Genomic DNA, 17783 nt, shown 5'->3' with positions numbered 1-17783 from the left:
CATAAATGAGAGGCAAAGACTATGTACAAAATGATCTGTCAGATTAACTGATGCGTGATCTACATGATCTAAGGCAGTTTTTTGACTTAGATCTTGTAAGGATGCCTTTGGCAGAGGGAGGTAATGCTAATAAAGGAAAAATGTTGGCGCCCCACATTTAACAAACAGAATGGAAGGTTATGTTCAAGCTTCAGTGTGGAGCTTTAAATGAGCCACTTGACTTCAAGCTTGCTTCTTAATGCCACTGATCTCAATGCGTGCCTCTTTGTAGTAAAATTCTGCTTTGTGATTTGTGAAGCTGTCCTGGAACAAAGACCATGTAGTATGGCCTTTGTAACAGAGGAGTGGAATTGCTCTTTGGGATAAACAAGCTTCTTGCAACTATTCTGCCTGACCAGAGTCTGTTAGACTCTTGTTCCTGATTTGCAGATGGCAGTGGTGCTTGAGTCTTTCACTGTTCCAGAGGATGCATAGTTTTATGTACATCTAACTTACATGTAGAGCTAGGGAACATTACCTCTCATGAGAACACCTCTTGCCTCTTTTCACCCAGGACTTACGAATGCCAAAAATCTTTCAGGCCCATGGCCTGAAAAAAGACTGGGCAAACTCAAGAAAGTAAAATTGATCTGCCAAATACAAAGGTACTGTTATTGGATCAAGTCTTGAGCCATAGAAAACTAGGGACTGGGATTATAACTATATGCATGTCCCGTTCTTTACTTGCTGTGCATTCAGTTCTGACTGGTGTTGCAGAAACAGGGTCCTGGGCTCTGAGTTTCTGATTTAACTTGGTATGGTAATTAGTACAAATTGTAATTTACTTAAAATGCTGGAAATGTCTTCTGGTCTTTCATAACTATGGGAAAACCCCAGGGCACACTCTGCCTGTCAGAAAGATTCTTGTGCCCCAGTTAAGTTCTACTGGCATAGTCTGGGTATAGCTACAGTGACAGGAGCGCTTTTGTTGGCTTGGCTTGTTTTAAGAACGTGCAGTTGCAGTGAGGCAAGAAAAGCTCCGATGAGCACTGATTTCAGGTCTATGAGGGGGCTCTGGGAGCTCCAGTCTGGCAGCTGGTGATCCCCGAGTTACCCACTTCACTGACACAGCAGGCTGTGGTAACTGAATGCTTCTTGCCGGGAGAGCAATTACATCTGCTCTTGTTCGGCACTTGTGAATTCCCTTATGTCTTCTATATAAAGTCTAAAAACATTACAGTAAGGTATTTTGAGGAATGCATCTCATGTTACAAAAACTTGCCTCAACTTTATTAAACAGCACTGGCCATTTGATCTCTTCTGTGGCAGAAGACAGTACCAAGCATGTGTCATCACACATGAGTTGCAACTGTGTGTGATATTTCTCTTAAGTGAAATTTCAAGAGTTTTGCACACATCAATGTATTTGTAAAGTAGATGGAATTGTTATGGAGAATCTTTATTACAAGTTTTTTTTAAATCTTAGTATTTTTAAACTTGGTACTACAGTATTTCAATAAAGATTTTATTTTTTTCATCACTTACCCTTTAGTCTCAGTTTTTTCTAGGAATGTATGTACACATTTAAACACATTTTTAAGTTCTCATAACATTCCTTTGAAGAGGAACTATAGTCTAGCCAATGCTGTAACCCTAAGTCATACGAATTGCTGTTGCTTAATCTTTGCTTGACAAATCTGTATTAAAGTAATTCTGCAGAACCCGAAAGCTTTTTGTTAGAACATCAGTCTTCAGTTGCTAGTGTTACCAATGTAATTTTATATTAGATGTAGTGTAAATAAGCTCTCATTACTGTAAAAATATTAAGTGTAATTCTCAGCTATATACCACATGCTTGTGGAAGTGCAGAAGTGATATTTTAAAGCAGGGATGAAGAAAAGCTTAAGCAAGTAACTACACTAAAATTGATCTTTGCAATCATAGAATGCTAAGGGTTGGAAGGGCCTTAAAGATGATCTGGTTCCATCCCCCCTGCCATGAGCAGGGACATCTTCCACTAGACCAGGTTGCTCAGAGCTCCATCCAGCCTGGCCTTGAACACTTCCAGGGAGGGGGCATCCACAGCTTCTCTGGGCAACCTGTTCCAGTGTTTCACCACCCTCATGGTGAAGAATTTCTTCCTAATATCTAATCTAAATCTGCCCTCTTTTAGTTTAGAGCCGTTCCCCCTTGTCCTATCACTACGCACCCTTGTGAAAAGTCCCTCTCCATCCTTCCTGTAGGCCCACTTCAGGTACTGGATGATATTTGTGGTAAAAAGATGTTCCTAGTCCCACTATTCTATAAAGCATTGTGCAGAATAAAATCACCCTCATCTTCTTGCAGGATTGAACTTTTTCAAGTTTTTATGCCAGTTGGGGTTGTTTTGACTAAAATTTCCCACAGGAGTGGCGCAACAGTTTATGCTCTGCTAAAGAGAACTTGAACTTGGATGAGGCACATGTAAAGTGGGATGCCTCTCAGAAGACAGCTGTGGTGTGGAATTTGAGGGCTTGAAACTTTACTGAGAACTGATCTTTGATAGGAATGTGCATGGCAATCTGCCCGTGTTTGGCTCTGGTATGAGGTTCTGCAAACTTTATTTGTATATATACAAACTAAATTGAGCTAAATGTTGGGTTTTTCCCCCCACTGTGTGTGATACTGCCCCTGTATTTCTGAATTCTTGTGGGCTGGGCTAGAGTCTACTTCCAGTAATGAAAGTAAGGAGAGGGTGCACAAAGGTGCAGGGAACTGAGACTCGAGGGGAACTGTGGTTCTCATCTGATGCAGATAGATACACTGGTTGCTCCTGGAGATGGACGGGACAGCATCTTCTTTCCAAGCCTATTCCAGCCATTGTCTTGGACCAGATGTGTAACCTAACAAGGGACACGGGGAGCATGGAGGGGAGAGGGAATCATACTGGCTAAGAACACGGGTAAGGCTGTAGCAACTAGGTCTGATGACACAGACAGCAGAAACTGCTAGGGTGCTGCTGGATAAAATTAAGAATAGTTCTGGGGAAAAAAAAATCAGCTCTGTCATGCACAAGATGGGGGGAGATAGGACTGAAAGGGCTAAAGTTGAGTGGTGCATGCAGAACAGGCTTTCCCAAGAGCACAGAAATGAAACCTCAAAGCTTGTAGGTGAGCATCTGGTGGCAGCATCTCAGCCTTCTGTGCTACTGGTCACCTTAGGGACCACTGTATGGTGACAAGTAACCGTCTTGTGATCTTCCAGTCACTGCCTGCGTAAGTTACCAGAGCTGCGTTCTGATCCAGGGTGGTTTGTGCAAGGATCAGTGTGAATTTGCATTGGCAAGATTTTTGACCATGAGCCATCAGTGTGCCCTTGTTGCCAAGAAGGCCAATGGTATCCTGGGGTGCATTAAGAAGAATGTGGCCAGCAGGTTGAGGGAGGTTCTCCTTCCCCTCTACTCTGCCCTAGTGAGGCCCCATCTGGAGTGCTGTGTCCAGTTCTGGGCTCCCCAGTTCAAGAAAGATGAGGAGCTACTGGAGAGAGTCCAGTGGAGGGCTACGAGGATGATGAAGGGACTGGAGCATCTCTCCTATGAGGAAAGGCTGAGGGAGCTGGGCTTGTTTAGCCTGAAGAAGAGAAGGCTGAGAATAAATGCTTATAGATATCTTAAGGGTGGGTGTCAGGAGGATGGGGCCAGACTCTTTCCAGTGGTGCCCAGTGACAGGACAAGGGGCAATGGGCACAAATTGAGGCACAGGAAGTTCGTCTGAACATGAAGAGGAACTTCTTCCCTCTGAGGGTGATGGAGCCCTGGAACAGGCTGCCCAGGGAGGTTGTGGAGTCTCCTTCTCTGGAGATCTTCAAGACCTGCCTAGACGTAGTCCTGTGCAGCCTGCTGTAGGTGACCCTGCTTCGGCAGGGGGGTTGGACTAGATGACCCACAGAGGTCCTTTCCAACCCCTAACATTCTGTGATTCTGAATTCTCTCTTTTTTTGAAGTATGAAAACCTGCATCTCTTGAAAATCTGACTGTTCTAAGAACTGGTGAACTATTTGAGAGTGCACTGCCAAATGCCCCATATAGATACTGTGATTGTCTTGATTCTGACTGTTTACAGGCAGTGGTTTAATGCTCATAACTGCATGACAAAGATACAGGTTTCTGTGGTGGTGGCTCCTAACCATGCACTTTTAGAGGGCAAGCAGTTCTTTCACAGAGTAAGCAGCTTCTCCACAAAGACAAGTGTATGCACCTTTCCTAAATTTGCATTAAAATATTTGCATGGAAGTTCTTTCTAATTTTAATGCTTATCTTTAAGTTAATTTCTTGCAATCCAGCGATTGAAGTTTCAATGCTGCAGTGCTCTAAGCTCTTGCTCTGAAGTTTGTAGTAGCCTTCAGCCCTTGCTGATGTCCATGGCAGCTCCTTGGACTGGACTGGTACTGTAAAGTTGTGTGCCATTTAACTGTAACACTTGTTGGGCTTGTACAAAGGCCTATTTTGTAATCAGCTTGACTTAATTAAAAAAAAAAAAAAAGGTATTTGCATGCTGTGAACAAAAGCCTGGGAAAAAGCTCTGAGTTTTAGAACAATGACTTTTCTTGTGACAGTGGGGCGCAGAGCACTCTGAATCATCCTTCAGTTCCCTTCCCCATCAGCAGCCCTTTCGCTGTTTGTCCAGAGATTTGTTCGGATGCTAGTTTTCAGTTGCTGTTAGGCCGAGGAGGCATGAGAAGACAAAGGTGCATCCTAGCAGTTGCTTCCTGTCACTGTACTTTAGTTTGAGAGACATTATCGGAGCAAGTTGATGTGCTCTCTGTTGTAGTTTCATGCTAGACTGCTGCGGTGAATGATTTAAGGTCCACGTGCCATGGAAGGAGGACAGTAAAACTAGAGATTTCTCCTAGAACTATAGTCTTTAAATACTGGCATACAAATTTGTTTTGTGTAGCATGTGTTCCCCATCCCTTAAAAGACCAGATGCAAACAAGTAAATTGTTTCACAAAGCTGGGGTATCTAGAAGCAGGGAGACAAGTGTAGATGAAAGTGTAGCTCCAGACTCCTGAGTCTCAGGGAAATGAGAATAGCAAAACTGCATTTGTGGTGTGAGGGGAAGCAAGGGGAGCCACATGTAGTCACATGATTAATTTTAATAGTAGAAAGTTTATAGACTATTACAGTTCAACAGTTGTTTTTGCTATTTATCCACAGGACTCCAGAGAATATTTTTTTAAACCAGCTCTGGCATCTCCTTCTGTAACTTAAAAAAAAAAATGTGGAGAGGACCAAGGGAAAAACCCAGTCCACTGGAGTTAGACACAGGAGAGTTGTCTTCAGATCCTGATCTTCAACGGGCTTTGGCTTCCCCAGCCTTGTCTCCTGCTGAGTGTCGATAGGGGGATTGCTGTTGGTTACGGAAGTCAGCATTGCATACTCGGAAACATACAACCACGTTCTGGGCATAATTAGGTGGTTGCTGCTTCAAAACATCTAGGCTTTTTTTCTAGGTGCATTCAGACTCCCTGCAAACTGTGTGTCAGCCTGCAGTTGGAGGTCTGTGGGTGCTACTGTAATACAGTCAGTAAACCTTTTTTGGTCCACAGAGAGTTCACAGCATAAATCAATAATGGCATAAAATCTGAGTCTTCTTCAGCTGCTCTCTTTAAAAAGATTGAAAATGCTGCTTCTATGTAGGACTATTCATAAACCTAATTAATTTTCATAAATTTATTTTTAAAAAAGTGGATGAGTATTGATTCCCCCCCCCAATTTAAATAGAGTATAAACCACATGCAAACCAGAATTTCTTTCATTTCAAAATGTGGGGAGAAATTTGGACTTGTCTTTATTCCTACACCAGTTTACTGTGGATGACAAGTCTATGTTCTTTAATGCACTTTAATGTTAGTTAATCAGGTTCTTGTAGATGAGTAACATGAAGATTTACAGGTAAGAAATGGTTTCTTGTTTTAATATACAAGCCATAATTCATTTGATTTTTAGACTTTCTCTTTGTTTGTAGGCTTGCACGGGATTCACAAGGGGTGTATGCTCCGTAAGAGAAGTGCTCCAAACCGCACAAGCCTCAGCATTCCCACTGTCTTATCTCATCTAGAGGGAGATGTGTCATATGAGCGAGCTTCTCTGTTTCTATTTACAAGTGGAGAAACAATTATATTTTTTTGCCTCCCTCTTTTCTCAGAGATACTTTTACACTCTCCAGTTTGCAGCCTTCTTCTATTTCTATATTAACTTATCTTCCTAACTTAAATTGGTCACTGAGGATTGTAAAGACACTTGGAAAAAGAGAGATATGCAGAATTTAAAATAAATTTAAATTCTTTAATTCTTCACTTTAAAATGCTTTGTGAAAAAGGTAGCTGAACGCAGGGGAGATTTCTCAAAGAAACAAAATCAATCTTTTGTTCTAGTTGCAAAATGCAGACAAGTTAGAAACCGCATTTCTAGCTGCTGCTAACCTTGCTGATACCTGGATGTTACAGACAACTTGCAGAAGAAATCCCAAAACATTCATGTCAGCCTGGGGGATGGGGGGCACAGGAGGGCAAACAGTGTGGGACTTCATAGCTGGCTAGTGAAGATGCTCCTTGGGGCGAGGAGAGTCGTGGCTTGGGGTTCTGCTCCTACCCATCCGTGCCTTTGACTTCGTCTATGTTCAGTTGTTCTCTGGTTGACACTTTTGCTTGAAAAATGTTTTTTAAAATAAAATAATTATATTGCTACTCAGATACATAGTCTTAATTTTTTTCCATATAGAAGCAGTATTAAAAAAAGCTTCATATTATTAAAACCAGTATAAGGACTTTGCCTGCTGCAGATGCATCAGGAAAACTGCACCAGTGTAATTAAGTGTACAACAGCCTTTTTCTGTTGTTTTTCTGTTCACTAGCTGTGAAGTGATACTGCATCCAAAGTTTGGGTCTGCTCGCTTTATCAGCTTTTAACACTCCTAGTGCTTCTTCTTCTGTTTCAGGAGAAAAGCAAAGCTTTCTGAGTGCTTTCAGACTGTTCAAGTTGTTTTGGCACCAGAGTGATAACAAGAGCAGAGCCTGCAAGAACCTACAAAAAAAAAAGGTAGAAGAAATAATGATGCTCAGGAAAGGGAGAGTTGCTGCTTTGCTCTCCAGACAAAAATTGTTCGATATCAACATGGAAGTCGAATGTTATTTATGAATCTTTTGATAGTGCTGGAGGACTCCAGTATCATCAAGTGACAACTGTTCCTTTAGAGTGTATGTTCCAAATAATATGGTGTGATTCAGGCAAGTATGTTCGCATGAAGAATGCTGAGGTCTAGTGCATGTGATGCAAACAGTCTGTTTTGCTCATAAATAAATGGACCAGTGCCTCAGCGGGTTTACACTGGCTTAACTCCCCTTGAATTCAGTGGACCTACGTCAGTTTTTGTCTGCTAACCTTGCTCCCACATTCTTTTTGCTGTTAGGCTTGCTTCTGTCCATTGCAGAAGCTGCAGAGATCTGAGGCTTCTTGAGCAGTATCTTGCACCTAAGGGAAGACCTGAAACAAACTTTCTCTGTTCCTCATCGCATACACTTTACTGCAGTTCTGGGAGTGGATACTGGGAGTAGTAAGCCCAGGTTTAAATATCTTGCGTGCTGAAGGCTCCTATTCTGAGAAGGGTGTACGGGCGTAAGGGTTTGGTTTACAACAGTTGATTCAATGGATGTTGTTAACACTTTGTGTATTTAACATTTTGCAAACTCCATTTGTCTGCGGTCTTCTGTGATACATGCTACTTCCCATCAGAGATGAAATTCCAGATTTAAAAGGCAATGAATAAGGGGCACCAAGTATCACTTTTCTTCTGTTTACATGGAAGCTTACTGGCACAAAAAACCTCTAAAAATCAATTCATTCGGAATCTGTCTTGTAGAATCTGTGCTTGAATTTCAGGTGTCTTTGGAGTGTTAAAATATCCAAGTCTGCCACTGAACTCGGGTGAATAGTAAATGCTTAACTATGGGAAGGTATTTGGGCCAGAAGTGTCTGAACTGACACTGTAGCCCCAAGTCCCCCTTCCCTGCGGCGGCAGTCAGTCTGCGTGCGCCCAGGATGTGGAGCCTAATTGGACAGAAGGTAAATTCCAAAATACGCAGCAGGGAGAATGTGAAATGCCAGGCGAAGTTCCAGATGATCTCCGCAGTAACACAGGGCAGGAAGTTAGCCTGGTTTACTGGTGTGATCCTTGCCCTAGTGCTCCTGGAGATACACTGTTTTGACATGAGCGCTTAGAGTTTATGGCTCTTCATTCCTCACCTCCTGAGGAAAGAGTTCTGTAGCAACTCCTGCCACCACCCACGGAAGCTTTCTGTCAAGCAATGTGCAAATTCTAGTAGCTGTAAAACAACAACAACAAAAAAAAAAACCCTGAGAAGCTGCAGTGTTGAAACCTGTCACCCCGAAGATGTGTCACTGGTATGCTGCACACAAATCTTGCTCTGCCAACACATGCTGTTCCTCCCACCCCAAGACTGCAATGTGACTCATTATTTGAACAACAATTTTACATTGCTGTACCCAAGCAAACATAAAGAGAAACATCTTAATATCTTGTAAGACTTGTTTGTCATTGGTTATGAGCGTCAATAAATGGGCGTGTTACACTAATAAGAGAGAGCAGCTGTCCTGCAGCGTTTTAAGTGCTTCTCTGTTGCCTTTAAGATGTCGTGCAGTGGAGTAAGCCATGCCAACACCATTGTTACTTCTGCAGTATTTGGTGCTTTCCACCCAGTCTCTTGGGTATTCAGCTCATCACAGGAAATGTCTGAAAATGCTGTATATTCACTGACAAATACTCGTGGTTTGGTTTAGAGGCTGAGCCAACTGCTTCTAAAAATACATTCCTTTCTTCCAAGGAAAGGAAGCTAGAGCTGCTACTCTTTCCTTTTCAGAAGCTCTCCACCCTTCCACACTGCTTGCAGTCATTCTAACCTCTCCTTTGTTGTTCAGGTGTGGTGCGTGGGCAGCTTTATATTGTTTGGGTAATGCACCGAATGCTCATTTACTTATACTTGCTGTTTGCCGGTGTATATTGGCTTTTCTAACTCAGCATGTACAAAGCTATTTGAGATAGTAAAATCAGAGCCATGAAAGCCTCCCCATAGGGAAATGCAGAAGAGGAACTTAATGCCACCAATGTTTAGATACAGTGATGCACTATTCAACAGCATTAAGCTTTCTGAGTACAATGGGCTGGTTTTATTTTGGAACTAAAAGGTCTAGGGTCTAGGGATACAAAGTAATTTCCTAGAGGGTGGTTTCATGAGGAGTTAATCGCTGCCAATGAGGGTTGCTCATGCACTTGCTGTGATGACTGAGCCAGTTTTCCCAATGCAAATTCACAGATAAGATTTTCTATTCTCTATCATCTACCTATTCTAGACACATTCCTTTGGAGCCAAACCCTCTTGGGTTGTATCCAGTTCCTCACACTATTCCAAAGGTCATTAAGAGATAATCAGCTCTGAATTACTATCGGGCAAGAGCAGTTGCATAGGCATAGATTCAATTTTACACACTGGTGGTAAAAACTTTACTCCAAGTAAGTAGTCTGTCAAATACATGCAAGTGAGTAAATTAGATTTCCTAAGTTAGATGATAGGCTTGTCCACAAACAGAGGGAGATTATAGCATTCAGTTTCCCTCTCAGTGACAACTTAAAAGGTCATAGTCACCCCAGACTGTGCCACTTCAGGACCCACCATGGGCATTTGGAGCTTCAAGGTCAGAACCAGCTATAAAAGTACAGTCCTCACATTAAGTTCTGACAAAATTTCCACTTACCTGTTCCACTGCTGTTGAGGGATGGTGCTTCCTGCTGGTTTGGGAGCAGTTCAAGTACAGAGCTGTTCCAAGTCAGGCTGTGTCAGCACGTGGATGGCAGACCACCTTGAATAGGTGGCTGTGGGCAGAAGCACATCCACGAGGACGACCATGGCTGCTGCAGCCGGATGCCGCTGCTGATGCAGGCCAGCCTGCCGTGCCCGGTGCTGGGGGGCGTGGGGCTGTGGTCCCCTGCCGCGCACAGACTCCGGGAGCCCATCCTCTCTTCGCTGCTGAGCTACCGATCTGGAGGCTCTCGGCTGCAGTACTGTTACGTGTGGTTTCATCCCAAACGGCCGGATTTTCTGCTCGTTAGGCAGACGAACCGCCCGAGCTCCCAGCAGCAGAGGGCAGCAATACAACCTCTGCCAGAGAGCGCGGGTTTGCGCCTTACGAAATACTAACAAACTTCTTCACATGCTCGTTCCGCTCGTTTACGTTATATTGCTGTTCAAATATGAAGAAGCTGTTCATTCTTTCCTCGTTCCCTCACTGTGGCCCAGCGCAGTGGCTTTCACGGGATTGTGACTTTCCGATGCTGCAGACGGAGCGCAAGATGTTGACAGCTCTCTGGCTGCTCTGGCTGGGCTGCAGAACCGATGCTGCGGCTGGCAGCGCACCACCGCTGCTGCTCCTGCCGTCTCTCACAGATTTTTCCAGAACAACCTGAGCGTACGCTGTAGGCTTTCTGCTTGGACAGCAAAGACTCGCCAGAGTCAGACCGCAGTGGAAACGGGTTTTGTTTCCTAAGTTCTTGGTTGGTTTTTTTTCCCAAATGTCGGTTACAGCGCTCCATGCATCCGAGTGAGCCCCTGATGAGCTGGGGTTGTTTCCCTCCCGTGTAACGGCTGGAGCCTCAGGAAACTTTCCCGCGTGTTGGCGCGGGTCGCTGGGGCCACCGGCGGGCGTGAAGGCCGGCTGCCGCTCGCCACGCATCGCCTGGGCCCTGGCGACTCTTGCAGCTCCGGGTCGCCCGGGCCGCGGCATGGCCAGAAATTCAGCTTCTTCCCTTCTAGCGCGTTTTACTGTGGTAACAACAGCAGCGTGCCAGTGCTCACCGGGCGCCTGTGGCCGCCGCCGCCACCCGCCTGTCGCCGCGGGGAGGGCCGGACCGGGCCCTGCGGGGCCGCTGCCCGCGCCGGGGCTCCCTCAGGGCGGCTCCCCGCGGGCGGGACGGCGGCGGCGGCCGCGGGCCGGGTTACATAACGCCGCCCGCCGGGCCGGGCCGCGCCGTGGCGGTGAGGGCGGGCCCTCCGCGCAGCCCCCGGAGCGCCGGCGCCGGTGTTGGTGCCGGGCGGCCCCGCCGAGAGCGGGTGGGTCGGTGAGCGCCCGAGCCAGTCAGCGGCGGCAGCGTGAGGGGGCAGAGGCACCGCGGCCCGCTGGGCTGCCCGCGGGGGAACGGCGGCGGCGGGTGCCGCTGCGGTGAGTGGGGCGCCGGCCCGCGCGAAGGGGCCTGCGGGGCGGCCGGGGGCGCTGCGCGGGGCCTGTCACCGGTGCTCGGGGGCCGGGGGGGGGAATAACGGTGAGGCGGCGACAGCGGCGCCTTGGGACTGCGCCGTCCCGTCCCGTCCAGCCGTGGAGGGAGGGCGGCCCGCTCGGCTCGGCTCGGCTGGCTGACAGCCCGCCCGGTGCCCGCCGGCGCTGCCCCCCGGCCCGCGCCCCTCCGCCTGCGGGACTGGCGAGGCGGGGTGAAGCGGCCGCGGCGGGCACGGCCGGGGCCGCGGAGCTGGAGCGGGCGCAGGGCTGATCCCTGCCGAGGGAACCGGCGGGGTGCTGCGAGAGCTCCCGGTGCGTGCGGTAGCGCGGCGGCAGCAGCTGCAGCGGTGCCCCCCGCAGCCGTGCGAGCGAGGCGGGTCGCGCCTTTTTAACTCGCTTTTAAAAAACCGCCTCCGTGAGCGGGGACCTGCCTGTTGGAAGCGTCCCGCTGCCCCCGGCAGCTGCTCCCTCCGAGCTGCCGGGCCCTCGCCCCAGCCGGTTGCTCGGCGCTGCTGTCGGGTTCCTCGGGCCAGGACTCGGCTGCGGCTGGCGAGCTCCCCTTTTCTGCCCTCCTCCCCAGCCTCTCTCCCCTCCAGATCTGTTAAATGTATCCTAGCTCGTCTCCGGTTCCCCGTAAGCACGTCTCGCCCTGTCTCCCGCTTTATTCCCAAACAGTGAGAAAGGTTTCCCAGTTTTCCTACCGTGACAGCCCCTGCCCTCGTTTTTGGGTTCTGTACGACTGCCATATGCAAACACCCCCAACCCCATGTGCAGTGCAGCATCAGTTCCTCATCCGCTGGGTTCTACCGTCTCTTCTATGCCCAAAGCCTTCGTGATTTGACCTGTGTGAATTTAGGTCTTTGTCCAAGGAAACTTTATTCCTAGAAACAGCTCTGCTCAAATAGGTTAACAGACTGATATCTGCAGTAGTTATGGATGTATGTGATGATTAATTGTGAAAATTATGTTTGCAGGACATTGCTTTCTTTCGCAGGTTCATCAGAGCAGAATGCCTGCCTTCTCCTTTGCCTCGAATCTAACCCTGGCTGTCTTAAGTCATTAATGAAAAGTAATATCCCTGTGCTACTCTCACCAGCTCCTTGCTGATACTTTTGGATGTTACTTTTAAGCCTGTGGCATGTTGCATGCCATTTGCAAATCTTTGTAGGCAGTGGTTGTTTTCTGGGGAAAGAATTTTAAAAATGCCACAAAACTTTACAAGCGGATTGGTTGCCTGCAAGTGTTTTCCTTGTTTTTCTGTAAGTGTCTCAAATCCGGTGGCTGTTGAAATGCACATCAGCTTGGCATAGTCTCTGTGGTTGCCAAGTGTGTGAGCCAGTTGGGTCTCAAGGAAGTGTAACTCACTGCAGTCAGTCCCATGGCGGCTTTTATTTCAACGAGAAGCAAACATCTTTTGGTGAGTCACAGGAACATTGTTCCCTACAAGCTGGCTGTCAGGAAGTGCAGTCTGACAAAGCTGATGGACTCTCTACATAAACAGCTTTCCCCTACACCCAGTGCTGTTTTCACATTCTTTGTGGATCATCAGATCCGGAGTCCTCTCAGATTCCCAACGCAGGCAGAATTAGCTACCATTCCGGGTGCGGTACTGTGGTGCTTGCCTCTCTTCCTGTATTCCTGCTTCTGATAGTTCCAGTTCTTTCTTTCAGCCATTTATTTCCTTTACCTCCCATCCCCGTCAAGACTTTTACTGTGGTTCCAAGCCTGTTCTTGGTACATGTGGCCTCTGTGTGGCCTTTGTACACTGACTGCATTGAAAAGAGTGTCTAGCTTTTCCTCTTGTGTGAGCCATTTTTCTGTGCCCCTCCAGTTATCTGTGGCGCCCAAATCATCTGGAAAACCTCTGTGTACACTTGCGGATGCTCAGCCTCAGGACGTGGATGTACCTGCATCGGCGTGGCTTTGAAGAGCAATGCCATGGCCAGAGGGGATGCTCCAAACCGAGCTCTTGCCTCGCAGCTTCAGGAAGATAACTAGCCTTCATCTTTTAGCATAGCTTCTGTTGGAAACAAGGTTTATGCCATCCATTAATATGTGTATACAGTATTTGTCCTCTAAATAATATTTTATTTCCATTTCCCAGTTTCAACCAAGTATGACATAAGAAGAGCAGTTCCAAGGTAATTGGGTTCTTGTGAATTTTGTAGAAACAGACCAACAGGGAAAAGCAAGCCTCGAGTCAGACACTTGCCAGTTTTCTCCCGTTTTTAGCCTAGTGACAGAGTGATACATTCATATGTGACCGCCTCCATTTGGCAAGAAGACATTCAGTGTAAATGAAGTTGTAAAGAGAAAAGGAGAAGGATTTGCTGGGTGAATGCCCCTGGACTGGCATCTCCCTCAAAACTTTAAAGAAGACAAATAACCCTGATTTGATACATCACATTTTGAACATGGAAACAGAAAACCTTAGTACAGTTCTGTGTAAACATTTAATCAAGCAAGGAACACATTTCTGTAGGAGATCTGATTTCCTGAGTTGTTCTGGTCACAAAGCGCTTTGTTGTTATTTTGCTGCATCTCCAGGGCACAGCTCCCATCTTTGTTCTGCCAGGCACACGTTTGCTCAAGTACAGCAAGTACATTAGGGCTATGATCTCAGCAAGTGTCTTGAGATCTATTTTATTTTGACAAAATTGGCCAACAGTTTCAAGACTTACTGAATGTCGTCATATAAGCACCATTTGCTTGAAACCAAGCAAAAGCAATGATCTCTCATTCTGACTGACAATAACGTATTCCTTGATGCGGCTCGTGGGACAATTCCCAGATCATTTGTAGCAATGACAAGATACTGGATTTTTTTGTTTTGGTTTGGATTTTTAGCTGTTGGTCCTTGTCAACTGCAGATGACAGGTATGACTTGTCCTGGCAAATTTGTTCTACCTTATATACAGGTGCGATGATGTCCTTAGAAAGAGTCCCTTTACAACCGCAGTGTACATGTCCACATAAGGATTGTGAGCTACGTGTGAATCCTGGCAATTCAAGCATGTGAAAGGAAAAAGCTACCTGGTAACAGGAAAAATTCTTGATCTTCAGGGATGTTTACAGAGGGTGTAACTGGCAAAGGAGTTTTTTACCTGGCACAGTTATGTGAAGACAAAGGTATTCAGGCACCTGAGATCAACAGGAATAAATACTACGTTCCTAAATACCTCTTTGAGTCTTGCTAAAAACCTCCCTGCTGTCTTTCATGTGTAGGCAGATGATTAGTTTTATTCTTTAAGGAAAATATCTCAAGGTACGTCAGTAATGTCTCAACTTTCTCAGGCTTCATTTGACTGTGATTCTGGGAAATTTAAAAATGCAAGCCAGGTATTCAGGGTCTTTTTTGATCAACTGGGTCTGCTCTGCAAACATCTGAATAGTAGGATTTGTGCCTTTAATTAATACTGATTAAATAAAAGTACTCTGAAATGACATGAGAAGAACTGCGATGTGTTTAAAACTCAGTGTTTAAACTTCAAAACTCAGCCTGATACTGGTCAGTGATAGGCCCTAAGGTGCACATCCTTGAATTTTGCTGAAGTTTTGGTCTGGAATATGATTCCATTGCCTGTAGCTGATACTGACATATGCATTTAGGGAGACAGAATTTTCTTATAACGATTCTTCCATGACCAGCTGCAGTGTTGTCAGCATCAACTTAAATACAATTTTGTTCTTTTGCTTGAAAATCTACTTTTCTTGTTTGTTCTCTAGTGTTTGACTGTTTAGTTTGTAACAGTCAGAGTTTTAAAGAAATAGAGTCTTCTTAAATGAAAGTGGGGATCCTTACATAAGGATCTTTCCTTACGTGTTCTTCTCCAGAGCTGGAGCTTCAAGTCGGTCCTTGCCTTCCACGAGAATCGATGACTCTGCAAGACCCTGACTTGTGACTGGATGAAGGCAGGGCAAGCAGTAAACCTCCTGTCTGTTAGACATTGCTGTTGGATTCACTGCTTTGTAGACTCAAAGCAGCATGAACTATTGCTTAGCATGATATGTCCCCGTATTGCTAATGAACCGAATCACAAGATGGTACTCTCTGTATTACAAAAAAAATGACTCACGGAGTTGTGAGCCCTGGGGTATTTAACTTAGCTAGCTGAAGTGGCCCCACCTCAATGTTTAGATAAAGATGGTACATCTGACAGGGAAGGGCATTCTTACTGATACCACGTGTCAGGTTAATAAGCAATCTTAGATGTCTCTGTCTGTCCACGCAATTTAATTGTATTCCAAGGAGAAATGCATTGATTTTAGAGATGATGTGGATTCATTTGTTTCCCTTTGGCAGAACTGACTTTTCATGTCTCTGTTGGTACAAGCATCTTTTCTCTGTTACACTGCAGCAGAAGAAATGGGCTTGCTACGAAGTCCTTCATATCAAGGAATTTCGAGGGAATTTCTGCTTTGACTGTAATAGGCTGAGGATGAAGTGGCAATCTCAGCCTTGGGATCTCACTGAACAGATGCATGAAATAACGTGGAAGAAACTGAAACAGCAAGAAACAAGGAGAATCGTGAGATTGGAATTGGTTTGGAATTCAGATATAAGGCTGTGGCTTGCTTATTTTGTTCTTGACTGGTGTTTGTTTAGTGGTATTAAAAGGTGAAGTAAGTATTGTTACAGTTGTGCTATGCAGAAAGCCTTTTCAGATATGTGACAGTAATACTTGGGAGCACAAGATGAATGAGAGGCCCATGTGGGTTAGCTTGTGCTGGGGGACTGACTGTTGTACTTTGCAGATATAGTGCCATTCACCAGGGAATCCTAGAAACACTTTACACAGGGCCACATGCTGCTCTCCTTGCGGTTGATGGTGATAATAAGAATAGAATAGAATATTTCAGTTGGAAGGGACCTACAACGATCATCTGGTCCAAATGCCTGACCACTTCAGGGCTGACCAAAAGTTGAAGCATGTTATTAAGGTCATTGTCCAAATGCCTCTGAAACACTGACAAGCTAGGGGCATGGACCACCTCTCTAGGAAGCCTGTTCCAGTGTTTGACCACCCTCCTGGTAAAGAGATGCTTCCTAATGTCCAGTCTAAACCTCCCCTGGCGCAGCTTTGAGCCATTTCCACGCGTCCTGTCACTGGATCCCAGGGGGAAGAGCTCAGCACCTCCCTTTCCACATCCCCTCCTCAGGGAGCTGTAGAGAGCAATGAAGTCTCCCCTCAGCCTCCTTTTCTCTAGACTAGACAAGCCCAAAGTTCTCAGCCACTCCTCATGGGGCATTCCTTCCAGCCCTGTCACCAGCTTTGTTGCCCTCCTTGTGACACATTTGCATACCTTACCATCCTTCTTAAATTGTGGGGCTCAGAACTGCACACAGTACTCAAGGTGAGGCTGTACCAGCTCTAAATACAGTGGAATAATAAGAAAACCACTAAATACAGAGGGATAGTTAAGAAAATAAACCAACAATGGGAGCAGTCAGGCCCACAAAAGCCTTTGGGTTCCTTTGAGGCAGGTGGATATTGCTGTGTCTGTGGAATAGCTGAGCAAAGTGCAGCACATGATTCTGTGATGTTTGCCCAGGCGATGCAGGAATTAATTGGCAGAGTCAGGAACAGCGACAGAAGTCGGACCAGTAGCCCAGTTTGCAGGCTTCCTTTCCCAGGCACATTCCTCCCACAGTTGGAGAGTAACAGCACCTTGTAACCTCTTTCAGTATCATGCCTTATGGGGCTAAATAACAGAATGTTCAGGAAGCGGTTATCTTTGATGGAGTGAGAGATGTTTTTCAAGGCTCCTTGAAAATACTTGATTTTCAAGAATGAGTGTACCTGTAAGAATTGCTTTGATCCAGGCTGGCATATACGATCAGAGTTCTCATAAATTCTGAAATTGTTTGTGTAGTTTCTGCTGAGTAAACAGCATAGTCGTCAAAACCTTAATCCATGACTCCCAAACAACGTACAAGATGAGCACCTGTGATTGAGCACATGGTCATCTTTCTTCTCTTCGTGTGTTGGGCTGATTCTGAAGAGCTGTGTTCTCTGCCGCAGGTTAGCTCTGTGGTGCTGAAGGAGCATGTACAACCAGAGGTTTAAAATGGCACCAGTGATGTCGGGTGCTTCACATGTTGTCGAGTGTGGCACCGTCTGTCGGAGGCGATGCTTGAAGGATAGATGCTGCTGAGAGCATCAGCATCTCCATCTGTGAAACAGGGACACTAATGTCTCGTCTCACAGGGTACGCTCAGTGTGTGTGGCAACGGTGTTGTAGGTGCTAGGTTGGAGGGTGTCATGTGTGGGACAGGTAAACCACCCATAGTGGATCTGGATACTTTGGTTTATGTGAAATCCCATGAGATTGGAGCTTTCACTTTACGAGATTCTCACACTGACTCACCAGCTGGCTCTACTGGACTGACACAATAGCAATAAAAAAACTAGGCTATGAAAAAAGTGTAGGATTACTTTTGGCTGTGTTTTCTCTCCACCTGACATATTATAAGTGATA

The 17783-nt window shown here is 45.9% G+C and overlaps 1 protein-coding gene across 4 annotated transcripts in view; it reads left to right on the top strand.

The window, feature by feature from the left end:
• Positions 1–17783, top strand: part of SYNE3 (spectrin repeat containing nuclear envelope family member 3) — a 93895-nt gene that overhangs the window by 3160 nt on the left and 72952 nt on the right. For 3 of the 4 annotated variants that reach the window (XR_012764546.1, XM_075426367.1, XM_075426364.1), the window contains exon 1: positions 11129–11249. The exons of the other annotated variant lie outside the window; for it this stretch is intronic. The gene's annotated coding sequence lies outside the window, so the exon portion shown is untranslated. Of the gene's footprint in view, positions 1–11128; positions 11250–17783 lie in introns of those variants that run through there. 4 annotated transcript variants of the gene reach the window in all.

Source organism: Opisthocomus hoazin, chromosome 7, assembly GCF_030867145.1.
Source record: "Opisthocomus hoazin isolate bOpiHoa1 chromosome 7, bOpiHoa1.hap1, whole genome shotgun sequence".
NCBI lineage: Eukaryota > Metazoa > Chordata > Aves > Opisthocomiformes > Opisthocomidae > Opisthocomus > Opisthocomus hoazin.
The sequence above is the reverse complement of the archived record's forward strand: the minus strand, read 5'-3'. Positions and strand labels throughout refer to the sequence as shown.